This window comes from Eptatretus burgeri, chromosome 2 (assembly GCF_056783735.1).
Source record: "Eptatretus burgeri isolate ZD-2024b chromosome 2, Ebu_testis_v1, whole genome shotgun sequence".
NCBI lineage: Eukaryota > Metazoa > Chordata > Myxini > Myxiniformes > Myxinidae > Eptatretus > Eptatretus burgeri.
Window position 1 is genome coordinate 42,432,915 of NC_140962.1, and position 22,500 is coordinate 42,455,414.

At 33.5% G+C, this 22,500-nt stretch overlaps 1 long non-coding RNA gene across 1 annotated transcript in view; it reads left to right on the top strand.

Moving 5' to 3' along the window:
- Nucleotides 1-19,930: 19,930 nt before the first annotated feature.
- The window catches only part of LOC147031908 (uncharacterized), a 5,528-nt gene continuing 2,958 nt past the window's right edge, over nucleotides 19,931-22,500 (top strand). Inside the window, exon 1 of the long non-coding RNA XR_015054940.1 lies at nucleotides 19,931-21,716. This is a non-coding gene — a long non-coding RNA (uncharacterized LOC147031908). The remainder of the gene's footprint in view (nucleotides 21,717-22,500) is intronic.

Below are 22,500 nucleotides of genomic sequence, written 5' to 3' on the forward strand. Positions count from 1 at the left end.
TATATATATATATATATATATATATATATATATATATATATATATATATATATATATATATATATATATATATGTAGGGTAAGAATACTGATTCTGGCTCACTTTTCCCCATGTAAATGAATGGGGGATTTTCAGCGATTTATATTTTTTTCCCCTAAAAATAAATCCCCTTTTTATCCCAAGGTATATTTATTTGTCTCCCCTTTTAACTTGGAGGTTGAACCTCATTGAATTGAACACCTGGGGGTTGAACAGCTCACTCATTGAACCTATAAAGATTTGTTCATTCTCAAATTCCTTCAATAGTTTAATTTTCTTTGCACAATAATCCCCATCTAAAATATTAACAAACAAAACATTTGAATCTTTATATTTTTTAAGATACCCCATTTGTGCCATTACGAAATGATAAACTTCTCTTAATGCTCTCATCTGACCACCTCCTGAGCCACATATCATTTTGAGATTATAGTAAATTGTTTTTTCATTGTTCAATTGATAACCATCAAAGTTTTCAGTCCATTCAAGGATATTCATTTTTTTCTTTACATCCTCTAACTTACTAGTTTTTAAATTAATTCGCTTATTTGTTTTATTTACCTTTGTTTTAGTTATTTTTTCAATAAGACTTATTTGATATTTTTCACATTCATTATGTTTTCCATTTATATACCAAGACTGAGATTTTCTCCACTCTTTAGTTTGATTAATACTTGGTTTAACCATTTATATATTGTGAAAAAGCGGCGGTAGCCCTTAAAAAACCCTAACCCATATTCCCATCGTTAAAACATAATCTATTTTATACACTCTATCATACAATATCCATATGGAACACAATCTATTCCATTATCTAAAATAAATCTCTTATCATCAAAGGCTCCTAATGCCTTTTTATTTACTTCTTCACTATATATGTTATGTTTATAACTTCTTATTGTATTCATTTTCCTATATTCTTCTTTCTTATTCATCAAACAATTATAATAATTTCTAAAAGTTATTGATTTCTTTATTACATATTTCTTTATTCCCTTTAACCTCTTATCAATCTGTTCACCATACTTATAAGCATATGCCTTTGCTCTCAATCCAATAAACTCACTCATTACTTTTCCACCCAACTCATCCTTAAACTTACCAATAACCTTTTCATTCTTTTTGGAAAATAACTCACTCTTCTTGCTGAAATTACTTGTATCATATACTCCAATATTTTTCTTCATATCTTCATAAACATCATCAGTTTTTATATCTAAGATAAAACTATCAGTATCCATATACAACAATGAAACATTTTCACCATACTCTTTCTTTAAGTCATTATACAAATAATCATACATCAATATCTTTGATAAATCAAGAACTGCTGTTCCAATATAAATTGGTTTATCCATTACAATACTTTCCTTTTTCATATGAATTGCAGAAAAGTTCTCTGAAAAAACCTCTTCTCTCTCAAAACTTGGTTTATTTATCAATCTCGAAGCTTCTTTCCAAGATGTTGCGAATCTAATGTTTTGTCTGTTTCTAACATTTTCCATAGTCTTTCCAAATACAGCATTATTCATTAATTTATAAAAGTCCCCTTCAAATTTTACTTTTGTATTTGCTCTCATATCTGTATTGAATTGAATATACTTTTTCACCCAAGGACTTTGTTTAAATTTTAAAACTCTATGAATTTTAGCTACTCTCAATCCTTCTCTCAAAAACTGTTTTAAGCTTCTCTGATGCAAAACATATCCCTCTTTATCATAGAATGTTGTTAATAACTTTTCTGTTGATTTACCTTTAATATTAAAACTTTTATGATAATCACTTAACCATTCTTTCTTTGGAGTTTCTTTCTCACATGCAAAAGGAAGATCTTTATGCTTATTATGAAGATCACTCGGGTACCTCAAATCAACTTCAAAATAATAACCTTCTTCTTCGTCATTCAATTCCTCTTGAGAAGAAATAACAATATTCATCAAAGCCTTTTCATAATCCTTTTCTTCCACCCACTCTAATTTACCATAAGGCAGAGATTGAGACATTGCCCATCCATACAAATTATTAGCATCAAAATACATCAAATAATTACTATCTTTTTCACTATTATAATTTGGAAGATATTTATTATTTGCTTTAGCATATCTTTTTGAACATACTTGTGATATTCCACCTCTCTTGGACTTCTCAATCATCAAAAGCATATCAACATCACTGATTAAATCTATATCTTGTTTTGTCATTTTCAACATTGCACTCCAAGCTAAACCAGGAGCTGTGAAATAGTGGGCAGGGTCTAATCCATAACAATTTTTATTATGACAGAGTGTTCTAAAAGCCTCAAACACATCAGCTAACAATAAAACATCTGTTTTTAGATATAAATCATGATATTCTCCAAGGTTCTTTATCTTAAATATTTTCCATATTTCTTGTGCGTGTTTATATTCCTTATCACTTATCTCTTCTTCATAAAGGTTATTATAGAAACTTTCTTTTGAAGGAAGTTGTGTTTCTTTAAATCTCATAAATGAATCCATATAATCATAAGGATAAATTCCCTTACTTGTAAGAATTTTCTCTTTACTTTGAATTTCATTCCTTGTTTGAATTTCCTCTCTCGTAAGAATTCCTTCTTTAATCAGAATTTCATCTTTAATCTGAATTTCCTCTTTAGTTCGAATTTTCTTTATAATTAGAATTTCATCTTCAGTTAGAATTTCCTCTTTACTTTGAATTCTCTCTTTAATCTGAATTTCCTCTTTAGTGAGAATTTCCTCTTTTGGAAAGAATGAATTAAGATTTGGAAAAGAGTCCGTGGAGCTTAGATTTGATGCGAGGTAGGCTAGTGGTGTTCCCATAAACTTGTAAGAATCTAAAAACCTAATACGAGTTATAGGTTTTGTGAATATCATTTTTGAAAATGAAATATACTTTTGACTTGTGTTTGTAATAGCAGAAATATTCCCTGGTGTTTTTGAAAGTTCATTTATAAATAGATGTGTATCATAGTTGGCGCTGTTGTGAAGAAAGACTGGAATAAAAGAAGGTAATTTATAATTAAGATTACAACAGGAATGAGCGGGACCTCTATATTTACCAGTAAGATGACAATGGTCTCTAACTTTAAACTCCTTAATTTCCCCCTCACAAATATGACAGATATTGTTCATTCTAAATTCTAATTTTTCTTCTTTGGTTAATTTCATCGGTTCATTTGTTTCTTTCATTAATTTAGTGAGTCTTATACAATCCTTTTCTAATCGTTTTACAAACTCTTGTGAAGCATTTTTTCCACGATAATGTTCAAGTTTGTTATACTTTTCTCCAACAGATGATTTGATATAATAACAAAAACCACAAGGAATATGTTTTTGATATTTATTTGTATATGGTTCTTTTGGATTAGGAGAAGCAGTATTTATCTTTTTAAGGATACATTCAAAATCAGCGTATATCACAAATGGGTGCATGATAGATTTATTATAATCTTCAAAATAAATCTTTTCACCAGGTTTAGGCATTGTAATTACAGCTGATTTATGATTACTACAATATTTTGAATGTTGTTCTAATCGTTCTTTTGTATGAAATGAATTAAGACATCGCTTACAAGGATATATTTTGTTTGCTGTTCTGAATACCTGAGAAGAGATTAATCTTGATAAATTATTGATGTATGTGTAATGTGAATTCTTTCCAACACTAAAATATAAAAGGTCAATGTGTGTTTCTTCATTTTTATAGTTGTTTGAAATTTTTAATATTTGAACTTTGTTTGTATCCGTTAATCCATATACATTAATAGAAAGATTATTCTTTTTCTCAAATTTAGGAATATCTGTTAGTGGCATTGGGAATTTAAAATCTTTAATGTCCAAGGTATTCTCATATTTCATATATTGTTTTACTCTTTCTGAATTACATTTTGGTGGATGTAAGTGAGCAAGAACAGACCAGAGAAAACATTTATTATCATTGTTCTTAATATTAACAACTGCCTTCTTTAGTTTTATTTCTTTTGGTAATTCAATATAAGAAGAAGCTTTAAGAGGGTTTGATTTTAGAATGTGTATATCTAAAAAGATGATTTTTTTAATATTGAATCCACTTCCTACCACTGTATTATCAACATCCTCCTCTTGTCTTGATAGTTCTTCATAAACCCCACTATTCAAAAAATCTTGAAATGATGTTATAAAATGAAGATCTGTTCTCATATAAGGAGTTTGTTCTTCATCTTGTCTTTTCATATTCATTTTCACTCCCATATAAAACTTTAAAGTTTTTATTTCTTTTAATGTCTTTTTAATAAATTTTTCAACATCGGGTTTCACTATTTCAATTGATTCAGCTATTGATGATGGACCGGGTTCTCCAAATTGAAAAATCCTTATTTTTATATGCCCTTTAAATGCCTCATCAGTGTTTTTAATATAATAGTCTCCCTTTACTTTAAACTCATTTTTCTTGTGTTTTTGTGATTGAAGATGTTGATTATAACTACTCTTCAAAACATCCTTTGAACAGATATCACAATGTTTTCTTTCCAACTCAAGAGGAGATATTTGATGAAATAGATTAAATGTGTGTTTGTTGGTTCGGAGGTGTTTTCTATAATGTTTATATTCGTGATTACAAACATCGCAGTACGTTGTATTCACCATATTTATAGAATAAAACTTTGCTTAAACTAAAATTTTCTTGATGAAAATTTCGTTTAATTTATAGGTGAATCTGTGCTTAAAAACATTTTATCCTCCAACTTTTTCACTTAATAAATACAATGTTTCAAGACACAAAAGACAAGTTTCAATCAATCTCTTCATCTGTTAAAGATACTGAGAAATATGTCAAGGATGTAAAATTGAACAAAGATAAATATAACAACTATTGGATAAAAACTATTATGGTAAATAATATGAGTTCTTCAATTTCCTTCAGTGGAAGGGCTTTTAGTATACCTGGTAGAACATCAATTAAAGTATCTCTAACAAAAGTTTCTCCTCTCCTTCTAGTAATATATTCAAAACTAGAAAAAGCAATGAAACAAGAAAAAGTATCAAAGAACAAAAACCTTATGGATGAAGCTTTAGAAAGAAAAGATAAGACCATCTGTAATATGCAAGGAGAAATTTGTATTTTTTTCAACAACCCTAAAGATGTAAATCTTGATGAAATAAAGGATGTTAATATATCAGGTGAAATGACATTTCGTTCAATAGTAGTTAACGATAATTTTAAAATTACCTTTAATATAAAAAATGTTGTCGTTGAATCTGATAATGAAAAAAAGTATATCGATATCGATGGTAATATACAACTGAAAGTATAGATGAATTTCAGTTTAAGTAAAGTTTTACTTTATAAATATGCTAGACTTTCCTGATTCTCCATATGACAAATTTGAGAATTGTCCTGCGTGTGAAAGACAGGGATTAAACACAGAGTCAAAAGCCTATAAACAATGTATATTCTGTGATTATCTTCTAATTAATGATAATAAAAAATATAAAAAGGAAAATAATTCTTTTAGATTTACACCAAAAATGAATTACTTTACAAGATTGATTAGAGAAATGAATGTAAAGTATGAGGATGATAACACACCTTTCCTTACAAGGGAAGAAACTGAACGTATAAGAGAAATGTTCAAAGGATTGTTGTTGTATATTATTCATGGATGTAATTTTCAGGGAAATATCAACACAAGATATTGTATAAATAAAATAATGGATTATCTTGAAATTAAACCTGAACTTAGGATAAAATATAGAGTTTCTAAAAAAGCCAATAATAAATTAAATAACCTGTTTTTCAAATATATAAATGAATGATTTTTTACCTATTTGGGAAAATAAGATAAAATTTAACAACCATAAAAATCTCCCAAATTCATTAAGATGTCTCATAGTTGGTTCAAGTGGATGTGGAAAAACCTGCTTACTTTTAAAAATGCTCCTCACTCCCAACTTTTTAGATTATGATAATTTAATAATTTTCACAAAGTCGAGTTTTCAACCAGAGTATCAACTACTCTCACAAGGTTTTAATGCTGGTCTTCAAAAAGAAGATATAATAGGTTTATTTAAACGTCAAAAAAACCTAAATGATTATAACATTGAAGATATAATTCAACTATTTTGTGATACACAGAGATGTAAAAAGAAATCAAATCTTATAACTTGTATTCTTAGTGATAATACGGATGATATACCGTCTCCCCAAGATTTGGATAAATCAAAAAGAACCTCGTTATCTTTGATGATTGTGTTAATGAGAGAAACCAAACGGTAATGGACAGCTACTACACAAGAGGGAGACATTCTTCTTGTAATTGTATTTATCTTAGTCAATCGTACTTTCAACTTCCTCGTCGTTCCATCAGAAACAATGCTAATACTTTTATTTTATTCAAGTTAAATTCAATAGATATCAATAATTTTTGGAGAGATAATTGTTCTACATTATGTAGTAAAAAGAAATTTGAGGATTATATGAAGCACACGACTGAAAAATATAAATATATTGTTGTGAAACAAGATGAGATATTAAGGGATATATTTTTTGTTTTATAAACAATTACATATATAAATGACAACTATTATTATAAATCTTGTGGGTAAATCTGCTTCTGGAAAAACTTTCATAAATCAAGGTTCTTGTGTAGTACAAATGAGAATATTGTAAATTTACTTAAAAAACACCCCGTGATACGCATTGTATCAACAACAACTAGAGCAATAAGACCTGGAGAAGTAAAAGGTGAAGATTATCACTATATTTCAGTGGAGGAACATATGCGATTGAGGAATGAAGGACAAATATTTGAGGAGGTTTCTCTTGGTACAACAAAATATTCACATTGTAAGAGTGAGTTAAAGAAACTAAAATCTGGTGGTGTTGGGATATTAGAAACTAATCCAGAAGGAACGAGACAAATTATTAAATATCTGAGCGGAGTGAAGATTTTATCATTCGGTTTTGATGTTGATGAAGAAACTCAACACAAACGTATGAAAAGCAGAGATGCAAGGATTAGTGAAGAAGAAATTACAACTCGCATTAATGTTAATAAAGAATTTGATGAAATATTTAAAGAAAAGGATTTATTTGAACACATCTACTTGAATGATGAAGAAAAGGAAAATTTCCCTGTTGATCTTTACAATTCATTAAATGATATTTTACAATAAATAAATGGATACAAAAGAAAGAGCAAGAAGATTTAAGGAACATCAAGAGTTGGTTTCAAAAGTTGTAAAACAACAGGAAGACATAAAGAAGAAACGCAGACAGAAACTAACGGGCGAAGAAGCATTTGAAAAAAAACAAGAGAAATTTTTTAAACCACTTTTAAAAACTTCCCAAGAAAAAATGAAAGATGTTTCCACAGTTCCCACAGTAGAATATACTCCTAGAAAGCTTCAAATGTTAAAAGATTTCAGTCAAATGACGGAGGAAGAATTAGAGCATTTAGGAGAATTAGAATATGATGATGAAGGTTTATTTCAACAACTGGAAGAGATTAATCAACCCCTGATTATATTGTGAATGCTGTTCAAAACAATGAATATTCAGCGGATTCAAAAACCAAAGCAGGACTCATTCCAACAGAACAACCAGCAATATTTCATCTTGTTCAAGAAAAGGTATTGATATTTAATGATGAATTAAGGTTCTTAAGTTCTGCTCAACCCCCTGTTAAACTAACTCCGAGATTAATGTTTCTTCTCACAAAAGATGGAAGACAAGGTTCAACTGTGAGGGATGAATCAAAGTATATTGATAAACCATTGGATATGGAAAATAATGATGATAGAGTATATATTGATTTGCTGAACACTCTAAATTATAAGGTTATTCTTTCTGGTAAAAGTAGGAAGAATGAGAAGGAGAAACACATTATTCAGGCTTTAAGTATCCTTGGTTCAGGTATTAGTTTTCTTCCAAATGACCCATCGCAATTAGTTAATAGACTGTTATTGTTGTTCGGCAGTAAGAAGGCTGGAAATAACAATTGTTTTAATGAAGCATCAGCCATTTTAGACCAGTTGATGAACATGAAAATAATTAATAAATCTCAATATAAAGACATTTTATCTCATATTAAATAAGATGAGAAGCACAATCCTGAGTTTTAATTTCACAACAAGCGACCACACATCTTCATTCCCATACCCACTACAACTTGACACAACAAAAGAATATGAGGCATCTTTATTGTCCATGGAGACTTATAATACCTTATTTAATATAACCGAGAAAAATGACAAGTTTAGTTATAATCCGGGAAGTGGATACAAAGCGATAACAGTCTCACCCGGAGCATACGAGATTTCTCAAATATCTTCCGAAATTGCTCGTCTTATGAAAGAACAGGGTGATGAACCAAAAAATATTATTATAAACATTCAAAAACATACTTCAAAATCAACGATTAAAGTTAAAAATAACTACAAGGTTGATTTCACAATTGATAATTCATTTAGAGAGTTATTAGGTTTCTCCTCAAAAAGATTGAAACTAATGGGACGTTTTACAGTGATAATGTCATTCAAATATCCTCAGGAATAAATTCGGTGTTAATTCACTGTGATTTGATTGATGGTGCTTATAATGATGGATTAAAAACAAATACAATATTTTCATTCAGCGCATACTCAACCCCAATTGGTTATAAATTCAATATGGAGCCTAAAAATTTGGTTTATCTACCTGTGTCAGGAAAAACCATACACAGAGTAAATTTTAGGATAACCGACCAAGATAATCGTGTGATTTCTTTTAATGGAGAAGTTATATCCATCAGAATTCACCTACGTGAAGTTTTTCAATAAATAAATACGATGGTTATTGTGAGGAAGCACGAGTTGGGAAAATATAAAATAATTACAGGGGATGGGATGTTCCTTTCCCGTACTACAAGGGTGAAGGTATGTATCTTGGTAGAGGATACTATAAACCTAAGAGACAAAGGGGTGTTGGACATCAATTTAGAGGAGATGGGATAATTGATACTCTCATGGGTATTGGTTCAACTATTCTTAAACATAAAGACCTAATTGGTTCAACTGCTTCTGCTGTGGGAAATGTAGCAGGTGCTGTAAAGAGTATAAAAGATGCTCAGAAAGAATCTCATAAATTACAAGCAATAAAAGAAATTAAGAAAGGTAAAACTCAGTTGTCCCCCCAAGAACGACAGAAAATAATTCAAATACTTGGATCAGGGTTTCAAAAGTTTTAACATCTTTTTCCTAAATAAATACAAGTATGGAAGGAATTGATAGTATCTATGATTTGGATGATACTATTATTATCTCAAACTCCACTAAAAAAGAAGATTACTTCAAGGTAAATGCAATAACTGGAACAGACTGGAATACAAATGGTACAAAAAGTTTTGAAATAAATAATCAACAAACCTATTTGAATCTCTCCGAAAGTTTCTTGTTGTGTAAATTTAAATTCACTAAGGCTGGGAATAACACAAACGCTACACTTGTAAATGATTTCTTCTGGAAAATGTTTGATAGTGTGCGATTGTATATTGGAACACAAGAAGTTGAAGCGGTTGATTATGTCTCTGCTGTATCTGAAATGATGAAATTTACACTCTATACATTCAGTGATAGAATGGGAAAGGGGTCTGTCGAAGGTTTTATTCCTGATATGTCAACGGGAACAAACACAGACCCTGGATATATTCAAAGGAAAGGAATGTATAATGATGATACAAAAGCAGAAAATAGTTTTACTGTGGCAGTTCCTCTTAAAGGTATATTTGGATTTTGTGATTATGATAAAGTTCTGTATGGTCTTAAAATTAGATTTCAACTACAAAGGAATGATAATGAAAATAGATTGTTTTTTGGTGTTGGTAATGCTTTTGGTGATCAGAATAAATTTGTAATTGAGGAGATGAGTTGGTATATCAGTGAATATACTCCTAATCTTAAAACAGAAGAGATGTTGAATCGAAGACTTAACTCAAAGAGACCACTCAGTGTATCATACCTCAAAAGAAGATGTCAACACGTTAAACTCAATCAAACTACTTACACGTGGAATTTGGGTGTTCTGGAAGGAAAGCCACGATATCTGTGGATGATTTTTAAAAAGCCAGATGGTGATACTGCGACTGATAAGAATAATGCATTGAGTGATAATGCTAAGGTGAAACAACTTCGCGTTTCTCTAGATGGAACATTTTATCCACGAGATAGATTGGAAATTAATTGGGAAAAAAATGATTTTGCTGAAGCATACAAGTCTTACCAAAAGGTGTGTGAAAGTAATGGAAATAAAGAACCTATTTTGGATATGACAGCATTTAAAAGTTTGTATACAATCTATACGTTTGACCTGAGCGCTCAAAAAGAAACTATAAAGTCTAATCGAGTGGATACTTCCCTATACATTGAAAGAGGAGAGAGTGAAGAAGTTGATACATATTGTTTGCTTTTGGAAGAAACAGAATTGCAGATTAATACAGATAATGGTGTGATGATTAGTCTCACATAATTTTTTGTTAAATAAATGAGTGGCAAAGTACCAACTGGGGTATATGTTAATCAAATCAATCTTCATAAACTATCATCTTGTGTTCAAAATCAAAAGCCTTGTACGATTAACGTTAATACAATTCAGAGAAAAGGAGCAGTAAGAATTGATGTTTTGCTCACAAGAGAACAGGTTAAAATCTTGAATGACACTGGCTCACTTAAAATTAAAATGACAAAACCAATGTTGAAAAAATATTCAATAAGAGAGACGAGTGGAGGATTTCTCCCATTTCTAATTCCTTTATTTGCTGGTTTAAGTGCGGTTGGAGCATTGACGGGTGGTATTTCAACAGCGGTCAAAACTGCCAACGAAAGGAAGGCTCAACTCCAGGCTCAAAAAGAATTGGAAAGACATAACAAAGAGTTGGAGAAACAAATTAGTGGAAGTGGTGTAATTGTAGATTTTGCTGAAAAACTTGAAGGTCTGCCTGATAAAGCGAGATTGTTAGTTGGAGATATGCTTTCTTCTATAGCACAAGCAGGTGTAAAATTAACGAAAAGAGGTAATGGATTATATCTTTCTAATAAATAAATGAGCATTGATGAGTGGTTGAAAGAATTTGGAAAGAATACAACATCAAATTTACAACTTGCCAAATATTGTAAGAAATTAAAAATTCATAATGTGGTTATTTGTATGAGAGATGAATTAACAAATGTGTCGAAACATACAAAGAATATTATTATGAACTTAGAAGATAATGATGGGAACGGTTCTCATTGGGTTTGTATTTTTAATAGTCAAGACAAATATTATTTTGATAGTTTTGGTCTTCCACCACCTGTTGAAGTCATAAAATTCTTACAGAATGGTGTTTATCAAACATTTCAAGTCCAAGAATTAAATTCCAAGTGTTGTGGTCAATTATGTCTATATGTGTTATTTCAACTCAACAAAAATAAAAAATTTTATGATATTATTTTTAATCTAATATAAATGACTTATGTTGGTAAAGATGGTTCTATCTTTGGTGTATCTCAAGAACTGGATATTGATTTATCAAATTATTACACAAAGGCACAGGCTGAACGACATAAATATAATATAAACAAAAATATTAACATGAAAAAATGCTTATAAATTAAAAAATTATCCAAGCCCGACTGACGCAAATGACTTGGTGAGATTAAGCGATTTATCACAATATATATACTTAAATAAAACGGCTGTGTATTCTAAAGATACAGAAGTGTTGATATTATCTCCAGGTCATACAGAATTCACAGTTCGAATTAAAATAAATTTTTATAAAGAAGGGCGTATCGTTTGTATGAGAATAGAACAATGGGGGTATGATATGAATGATTTAGGGTATAATTGGTCATTTAAAATTAACCTCGAAGACCTGGAACAATTAAATCAGTCTCGTAAGGAAGAATATTATCCACTTGGTATCGAGAATGAGTTTTGTGGAGCCACGATTAGTAAACAACAAATAAAAGAATTTAATAAGGGTAAATATAATAATGGTTTTGCCCTTGTTTATCTCATGAAAACAGAAAAAACAGGATTATATATAATAAGTAAGGAAATACAAAATGATTTAACTATGGGAAGATGGGGAGGTGTTTCGTGCCATAATATTATTCTAACATATATTTCTAATACATAAATGACAGCAAGAAGGCTTCAAGAAAATTATCATTTCTGTGTTCAAGCATACCTTCAAGAAAAGGGTATTCGGTATTTTAATAAATATGTTCTACAACATAAGAATGAGGTATTTTCAATAAAAGATTGGCATTATGCTGATGTTGATAAACCAACAACTTTAGATTTAATTAGAATGTTAAATAATGAAAAAATTATAAGGTTAAGAAAAGGTAAGGCTCTTTTAGAAATTCAAAAGAAATTTTATTGGTATCCTGTTGTAAAAAATTATTTTGGATACAGGAATAACAAGAAATCCTGATGAATATATGTATAATATTCTATGGGGTGTAAACGATTCAAGTATAGTAAGGGATGAGGAAGGAGTTGAAGAAGAGAGGGAAGAGGAGGAAAAGGAGGAGGAGGAGAGAGAGAAGGAGGAAAGAGAGAAGAGAGAGAGGGAGGAAAGAGAGAGAATGAATAAATATCAAAATATGGAAACCAGTGAGATTCAAAAAAGAATAGAGGTATTAAAGAAATTAACTTATCTCACCAGGGAGGAATACAAAGAATTAAAAAGTCTATTTACAATACTTTCGACAAGACTATCGACATCGAGAAGACATGTATTTTAATTCAAGTTTTTTCTTAAATAAATGGAGGAGAGAGTGAAGGCATTTCTAAGGATTCTTTATGTTTTAAAAATTAAGATTCAAATGTGCATGTTGGAAACTAAAAAGGTTTTTGCACTCTGCAGAAATTTTTCTCATAAATAAATGAGTTATTGTCTCAAATGTAAAAAGAAAACTAATACTAAAAATATTTCATATATTAAAAGTAAAAATAACAGGGTTATACAAAAAGGTATATGTTCGGTGTGTGGTTCAAAAAAAAATCAATTTATCTCCAAACACAAACTCGGAGGAGATATACAAAAGTTTTTATCAGGAAGTAAATTTACAACTACTGGAATACCAGGGGAATTACATCTTCCAGGGTATTCTTTCTGTGGTCCAGGCACAAACTTGGATAAAAGATTAGATGAGGCAGACAATCCTAAATCCTGGAGTAAACCAATCAATAGAGTTGATGAAGTGTGCATGAGACACGATATTGATTATGGGAATACCACAACGTTGGAAGAAAAGCATGAAGCCGATAGAGAAATGTTATATAATTTGTCTCTGATACAAAATCCAACCTTGAGAGAAAAAGTTGATAGGTTCATCGTGAAGAAGATGATTAGTGCTAAATTGAAACTTGGACTTGGAAATTCAAAAAACTTATAGGCTCTAATGATGCCATTAAGACTGAAGAGCAATTAGCTGATGAATTACATAAACCAATATTCACAAAGTTTCAGAGAAGGAAAGTTTATTCCAAGGAAGTTGATTATATCTGGTCTGCTGATTTGATTGAACTCAATAATGATAAGGGGTACAAGTATGCTTTAACCGTTATTGATTTGAGGAGTAGATATGCGTGGGTTGTCCCTTTAAAAAACAAAACAGGTAATACTCTTGTGTTAGCTTTTCAACAGATATTTAATAAAAGTAAGAGAAAACCTAAGAAATTGTGGACTGATGAGGGTAGAGAGTTTTATAACAAGACATTTATGAATTTTTAAAAAATAACAGTATTACATTATACAGTACCTTTAATGAAGGGAAGGCAGTTGTTGTTGAACGTTTTAATCGTACCTTAAAAGAGAGACTATATAAAAAATTCACACAACTCGGTTCACAACAATGGTTATCTTTTATTCAGGATATTGTGGATAAGTATAATGACACGATTCACACGTCAACGAATATGAAGCCATCAGAAACATTTACAAAATTAAAATATGAAAAAGAGATTAATGTCAGAAAACCTAAGTTCAAAGTTGGTGATATCGTAAGAATATATAGGTGGAAATCTCATTTTGAAAAGGGTTTTACTGAACGATGGACGAAAGAACTTTTTAAAATTGTTGATGTAATAGATACAGTTCCTTGGACTTATAAAATATATGATTTGGAAGGGGAAGAGATTTTAGGTTCATTTTATTCACAGGAATTACAAAAGACAAAACTAAGCATATAATACACCTTTGTGGACACTAGAGGGACAAGTCCGAGGTGTATTACAGTATATAATGTGTGTCAAGGGGGACGTTCTTAGATCTGTGAACCCCAAACACAGAATCCTCAACTGAATAGTCAAGGCTTAACTTTTGTTTGTGTGTGTGTGTGCAATGGGAGCAATAGGTTGGCGCTTCACTCCCTCCTACTATACACCGTTGTGGACACTCGAGGGCCAAGTCCGAGGTGTATAACAGTATATAATGTGTGTCAAGGGGGACGTTCTTAGATCTGTGAACCCCAAACACAGAATCCTCAACTGAATAGTCAAGGCTTAACTTTTGTTTGTTGATGTGTATGTGTGTGTGTGTCCCAACCCTCACGTTCAAAATCTCAACCCCAACCCTCACATTCAAAATCTCAACCCCAACTCAATCCTCGCCCAACACAATGTCTTTTTCAAAATGAGATTTCCACCTATATATATATATTTTTACGTTTTTTTTTTCTTCTTCCAATTCTGTCTTTTAAGGCTTTCAGGTTTGATGACGTAGAAAGGGGGAGTAAGCCTGCACTTTCTTCCCAGAACTTTCTTGATCTTGCTCCCATCAAGCACCATCCGACAAAGAACTACATCGATAGGTTTAGATCCCAAAGAGTGATAGCAACTCCAAAAGTCTCCAAAATATAAATAAATAAAATAATAATAATAATAAAATAAATAAATAAATAAAAAAATAAAAGCCCCAAAAAAGTTTCAAGTGTCCAACATAAACCCAACTTTCCAAGTCTTCAAGGTATAACCACATTCCCGTTGAGTTTCCAAGATATGTATCACATTGTGAGTTATCAATCCAGAACCCACATTTCAAGTATTCAAAGTAAAACCAACTTACAAAGTCTCTTAAGGATAACTCATTTACTGATTTTTTCAAAATTTGTGAGTCTCCAAGGTAGGCCCCATATTTAGAACCATCTTGGCAGAACCCTTTTCCTGAGTCTCCAAGGTAGTTATTTAAACCATCAAGGCAGAACTCATTTACTGATTTTTCAAAATTTGTGAGTCTCCAAGGTAGGCCCCATATTTAGAACCATCTTGGCAGAACCCTTTTCCTGAGTCTCCAAGGTAGTTATTTAAACCATCAAGGCAGAACTCATTTACTGATTTTTTCAAAATTTGTGAGTCTCCAAGGTAGGCCCCATATTTAGAACCATCTTGGCAGAACCCTTTTCCTGAGTCTCCAAGGTAGTTATTTAAACCATCAAGGCAGAACTCATTTACTGATTTTTTCAAAATTTGTGAGTCTCCAAGGTAGGCCCCATATTTAGAACCATCTTGGCAGAACCCTTTTCCTGAGTCTCCAAGGTAGTTATTTAAACCATCAAGGCAGAACTCATTTACTGATTTTTTCAAAATTTGTGAGTCTCCAAGGTAAAACTTGTATTCTGGCTCATCAAGGTATAACTTGTTCAGTGGGTATTGTCTTGATAACTCACAATGAGTACTATTGCTGTAAAACTCTTTTTCAGGATTTCAAAGGTATAACTCTTTGGTTGGGTCATCAAGGACGAACTCGTTCTGTGGGTCTTGGTCGCTCATAAGGTCTTCAACCAAGCCAACAATTTCGCCCCAAGTTGTAGCAAAAGCAGTATTTTCATTTCGTATTTCAGACACAATTTCCTGTGAGAGAAAATAATAATGTATTAATTAAGTTATTTAATTATTAAATGAGTATGCTTCAATCAAAGTTTGAAAATAGGAAAATAAAAAATCTTACCTCAATAGATAAGAGGTTTGAATCCAGTTCATCAACTTGAAGGTTTAGTTCCATAGAAGACAGAGAGTTCCAAGGAACACCAAAGTCATCCCACTCAAGGTCTTCAACCAAGCCAACAATTTCCCCAAGTTGTAGCAAAAGCAGTATTTTCAGATACAATTTCCTGTGAGAGAAAATAATAATGTATTAATTAAGTTATTTAATTATTAAATGAGTATGCTTCAATCAAAGTTTGAAAATAGGAAAATAAAAAATCTTACCTCAATAGATAAGAGGTTTGAATCCAGTTCATCAACTTGAAGGTTTAGTTCCATAGAAGACAGAGAGTTTGAGACAAGCACACAGAACACCATTGCCAGCAAGAACAAATGTTTAAAATGGAGCCTGGGTTTGAAGCTTTTATAGAGAAAGACTGGTGGGTGTGGTTTCCTTTGGAAATTCCCTGGGCAAGCCTAGGCAAGCCTTCATTGGGAAATTTTTCAAAACCATAACATCCTGTAATTTTCTAGTGATTTCTTTGTGAGTCAGAGATGAACTGGAAATGATGTAAGAGTGGGCGGGGCTTAGGAAAAGTGGGCGTGGCTTAGAAAAAAATACCTTATGAAAAGTGGGCGGAGCTTAGCAAAAGTGGGCGGGGCTTAGGAAAAGTGGGCGTGGCTTAGAAAAAATACCTTATGAAAAGTGGGCGGAGCTTAGCAAAAGTGGGCGGAGCTTAGGAAAAGTGGGCGTGGCTTAGAAAAATACCTTATGAAAAGTGGGCGGAGCTTAGCAAAAGTGGGCGGGGCTTAGCAAAAGTGGGCGGGGCTTAAAGAAAAGTGGGCGGGGCTTATTGAATACCTTGTGGAAAGTGGGCGGGGCTTAACAAAAGTGGGCGGGGCTTAAAGAAAAGTGGGCGGGGCTTAACAAAAAATAACCTGTGGCTCAGGAGGTGGTCAAACAAGAGCATTAAGAGAAGTTTATCATTTCGTAATGGCACAAATGGGGTATCTTAAAAAATATAAAGATTCAAATGTTTTGTTTGTCAATATTTTAGATGGGGATTATTGTGCAAAGAAAATTAAACTATTGAAGGAATTTGAGAATGAACAAATCTTTATAGGTTCAATGAGTGAGCTGTTCAACCCCCAGGTGTTCAATTCAATGAGGTTCAACCTCCAAGTTAAAAGGGGAGACAAATAAATATACCTTGGGATAAAAAGGGGGTTTATTTTTAAGGAAAAAAAATATAAATCGCTGAAAATCCCCCATTCATTTACATGGGGAAAAGTGAGCCAGAATCAGTATTCTTACCCTACTTATATGTATATATGTAAATATGTATATGTGTATATGTATATATGTATATATGTATATGTATATATGTATATATATATATATATATATATATATATATATATATATATATATATATATATATATATATATATATATACACAAAAACCCATTTAGGTTGACCTGTCCGATAACCCATGTAAACATGTGGATCATGATATTTGGTGGTAGGTTCAAATGCATTATAATTTGTTGATTTGTCCTTGTAATTTATTATTTACTCATGTTTGTGAATGTTCTTTCCCTACTTTTGATTTACCGACCTGGGCCTGGGGGTGGCATGAGGGAATGGTCACATGCCAGGAAGGGTCACAACAGATGTTAGTCCTTTTCTCTTTGGTTTTCATCCAGTGCCAAGCATTTCTCTTAGAGGTGGATGAGTTTCTTGATTCCATTGAAATAGAAGTTATGTATTTTGTCCCTGAAACTTTTTATAACGGAAAAATGTTTTGATTCTCCCCCTTCGATGACTGTAAAAAAAGAAGTACTTCTGCAAGAGACTGAACTATCACTCAAATCAAGATATCCATCATTGTTTTTAGAAATGCTAAAGCTCATTCAAAACAGTGGTGAAGTAAACATTGGGTGAAACAATGTTGATGAGCATCACTCTTTCAACTTTTATACAGGTGGCAAGCATATTCCAGCACAGCATTGGTGTTCCTGTATTTTGATTGAATTAACTGAACTGAAAAATCCGATTCTCACATTGAAAGTGCACTTTATCATTCTCTTTTTCAACTTCTCCTGCAGTTATCATTTTAGTGATATGCTCTTTTGTGACCGATGTGGGCTGAAACCATCCATTGTATTATGCAGAGTTGATTAATAAATATAGTCTTTCAGAAAATTCAGTGATTGGTCAAAGGCTGGACAAGGTATGCAATTATTTCATGAGTTGTGTTCAACCTTTAAAATTGGTGATCTGTTTGTGTAATTTACTTCAGATATTCTTAGAATGAGCCTATTCTTATAAGACAAATGCTACATAATCACTGTTAACAAAAGCATCTGTTGCAGAGACCTTGAAGTGATTTGTCAGACCAAGTGATGATGGAATTTCGTATTTTAGTGGTTTATTTTTATCTTTTGTTTTGGTTACCTCTCAGATCTGTGTGTAGGATGTTCAGTATGGACTGAATGATGAAATGACGTGTAGTATTAATCAACTCTATACTTAATCAATTAAGGATAGTAAAATAATCAAACGAGGAAATAAAAGGAACTTTGATGGAAGAGGAGGCGAAAAGGCCCATCGTGCCTGCCAATATCCCTGTACCCCTTTATCCCAAATGCTTCTTGGTACCGATCTTATTACATTTTAAATTTACCATTTCTACTACTTCTACTTTTCCAGGGAGACCATTCCATGCATTAACAATGCTTGGAGTCAAAGCCCCTGCCTTCATATCATCCTAACTCTCTTCTTGTTCACTCTGTGGCTTGTGGTCCTATCACTATTCTGCTGAAAAAACTCTTCTGCATCTATTTTGTCTCTACCTTTCATCTATCTATAATTCCAGCAATCTGTGTGTGTGTGTGTGTGTGTGTGTGTGTGTGTGTGTGTGTGTGTGTGTGTGTGTGTGTGTGTGTGTGTCTGTGTCTGTGTGTGTGTGTGTGTGTGTGTGTGTGTGTGTGTGTGTGTGTGTGTGTGTGTGTGTGTGACCGCTGTTTCTCGACAACCACTGGTCCGATCTAATTTAAACTTGCCAGATATATTGCTGGAGACCTGAGGATGTGCCTTTTCAAGGTTTGATATTAATCGGACAAGTGCCTCCCAAGTTATGGCCATTTATTTACCAAACCAATGACAAGACACGTTGTTGAGTGGGCGTGGCCGATGGGGAAGGGAAGCTCAGTCATGTTCCACATTACGGGTTACAGCATAAGGGCTTCCGGAGAGTGATGACTTCATGTATCTATCTATAATTCCAGCAATCTCTGTGTGTCTGTCTGTTTGTCTGTCTGTTTGGCTGCGACTGCCGTTTCTCGACTACCGCCAGTCCGATCTCATTGAAACTTGCCAAGAATATTGCCGGGGACCCGCGGATGTGCCTTTTCGAGGTTTGATATCGATCGGACGAGTGGTTCCCAAGTTACGACCATTTATCTGTCGACCAATGACAGGACACGGTGCTATGACGTCACGAATGACGTCACAATGCTTCGTCTTTTTTTTCGATATGATGTCATAATTGACGCTGGGACCTGAGTATGTGCCTTTTCAAGGTTTGATATCATTCTTCATCCGTTTCAGCTGTTTCCCAAGTGTTTCCCAAGGTTTGAAAGCTGTTTTTTCCCAAGGTTTGAATTAATTGTTCAAATTATTAATTAATCCCAAGGTTTGAATTTTCTCAAGGGAAACAGCTGTTTCCCAAGGGTCTGAAAGCTGTTTTTTTCCCAAGGTTTGAATTAATTGTTGTGCTTTGTAGACATTTGTGAATACATTTACAGAGAGAGGGGCGAGAGAGGAGGGGGGGAGAGAGGAGAGGCGAGAGGGGGGCGAGAGAGAGGGGGCGTCACAATTCAAGAGAGGGGGAGAGAGGAGGGGTGAGAGAGAGGGGGCGTCACAATTCAAGAGAGGGGGGAGAGGGGTATGAGAGTGGGGGCGAGAGAGGAGGGGGTGTCACAATTCTTCTTCTTCGTTTTATATGACGTCACAATTGACGCTGGGGACCTGAGTATGTGCCTTTTCAAGGTTTGATATCATTCTTTATCCGTTTCAGCTGTTTCCCAAGTGTTCCCCAAGGGTTTGAAAGCTATTTTTTCCAAGGTTTGAATTAATTGTTCAAATTATTCATTAATCCCAATGTTTGAATTTTCCCAAGGGAAACAGCTGTTTCCCAAGGGTTTAAAAGCTGTTTTTTTCCCAAGGTTTGAATTAATCGTGCAAATTATTAATTAATCCCAAGGTTTAAATTTTCCCAAGGGAAACAGCTGTTTCCCAAGGGTTTGAAAGCTGTTTTTTCCCAAGGTTTGAATTAATTGTTCAAATTATTAATTAATCCCAATGTTTGAATTTTCCCAAGGGAAGCAGCTGTTTCCCAAGGGTTTAAAAGCTGTTTTTTTCCCAAGGTTTGAATTAATCGTGCAAATTATTAATTAATCCCAAGGTTTGAATTTTCCCAAGGGAAACAGCTTTTTGAATTTTTTTTTTTTTAATTTGCATGTACGACCACACACGAACGGGCAGCACGCACATACGGGTCTGTGTGTCTGTCTGCGACTGCTGTTTCTCGACAACCACTGGTCCGATGTAATTGAAACTTGCCACGTATATTGCTAGGGACCTGAGTATGTGCCTTTTCAAGGTTTGATATTAATCGGACAAGTGGTTCCCAAGTTACGGCCATTTATTTGCCAACCAATGACAGGACACGGTGCTATGACATCACGAATGACGTCACAAATCCTTTCTTTTTTTTTGCACCGATTGACGTCACAATTCTTCTTCTTCTTCGTTTGATATGACGTCACAATTGACACTGGGGACCTGAGTATGTGCCTTTTCAAGGTTTGATATCATTCTTCTTCATCTGTTTCAGCTGTTTCCCAGTTGTTTCCCAAGTTATGGCCATTTATGATACGGTTGGTCCGATCTAATTGATACAATGCCCCAATTCAGTCGTCGTTTACGAGAGTAAAGGAAAAAAGCTGCACGTACGGACATGCACCTATGGGCACGCACGTACGGGCCTGCACTAGTTCTCTTCAAGATCTATATCAAGTCCCCTTGCAATCACCTCCTTTCTAATGTATAAAATCCTCTGTCTCCTTCAACCACTCCTTGCTCATCTCTTTCAGCTGCTCCTAGTCCTCGAAGCAGTTGAGTAGCACCCTATGCTGAACTCTATATGACAGATACAGTGCCTTCAGAAAGTATTCACACCCCTTAACTTTATCACATTTTGTTGTGTTACAGCCTGAATTTAAAATGGATTAGATTAAAAAATAAATTTCCACTGATCTCCACAAAATACCTCATAATGACAAAGTGAAAACATGTTTTTAGAAAAATTTCAAATTTATTGAAAATGAAAAGCTGAAATATCTAATTTACACAAGTATTCAGACCCCTGAGTCAATTCTTGGTGGAAGTGCCGTTGGCAGCAATTACAGCATGTCTGTATCAGTTTTGCACATCGAGATTTGGGGATTTTCTCCCATTCTTCCTTTCAGATTTGCTCAAGCTTTGTCAAGTTGGATGGAGAGCGTCGGTGAACAGCAATCTTCAAGTTTTCCACAGATTCTCAATGAGATACAAGTCTGGGATTTGGCTGGGCCACTCAAGGACTTTCACGTTCTTGTTCTGAACCCATTGCAGTGTTGCTTTGGCTGCATGTTTTGAGTCATTGGTCTGTTGGAACGTAAATATTCACTGCAGTCCAAGGTATTTTTCACTCTGAAGCAGCTTCTCAAGGATTTGCCTATATTTGGCTTCATTCATTGTTCCCTCTATCTTTACAAGTCTCCCAGTCCCTGCTGCTGAAAAGCATCCCCATAAGCATGATGTTGCCACCACCATGCTTCACGGTAGGGATGGTGTTAGATCAGTGATGAGTTGTGCTCGGTTTCTGCCAGACATAGTGCTTTGCATTCAGGCCAAAAAGTTAAATTTTCGTGTCATCAAACCACAGAATATTTTTGCCTCATGCTCTCAGTCTTTCACGTGTCTTTTTCTCAGGAGTGTCTTCTATCTGGCCACACTCCCCATAAAGCCTTGATTTTGAAGTGCTTCAGACACTTTTGGCCTTCTGGCAACTTCTCCCATGTCAGCCAAGGAACTCTGTAGTTCTGTCAGAGTGCTCATTGGGTTCTTGGTCACCTCTCTGACCAAGGTCCTTCTTGCCTAGTTGCTCATTTTGGTCGGATGGCCAGCTCTAGGAAGAGTCTAGGTAGTTCCATATTCTTTCCATTTCCTAATAATGAAGCTCACTGTGTTCTTGGGAACTTTTAACACTCTAGAAATTGTTTTATACCCTTCCCCATATCTATGCCTCCTCACAATTCTATCTAAGAGTTCTATGGACATTTCCTTGTACTTCATGGTTGAGTTTCTGCTCTGACATGCACTGTCAACTGTGAACCTTATATCTAGAAAGGTGTGTTTCTTTCTAAATCACGTCCAATCAATTGAATTGGCCACAGGTGAACTCGAATCAAGTTGTGGAGAC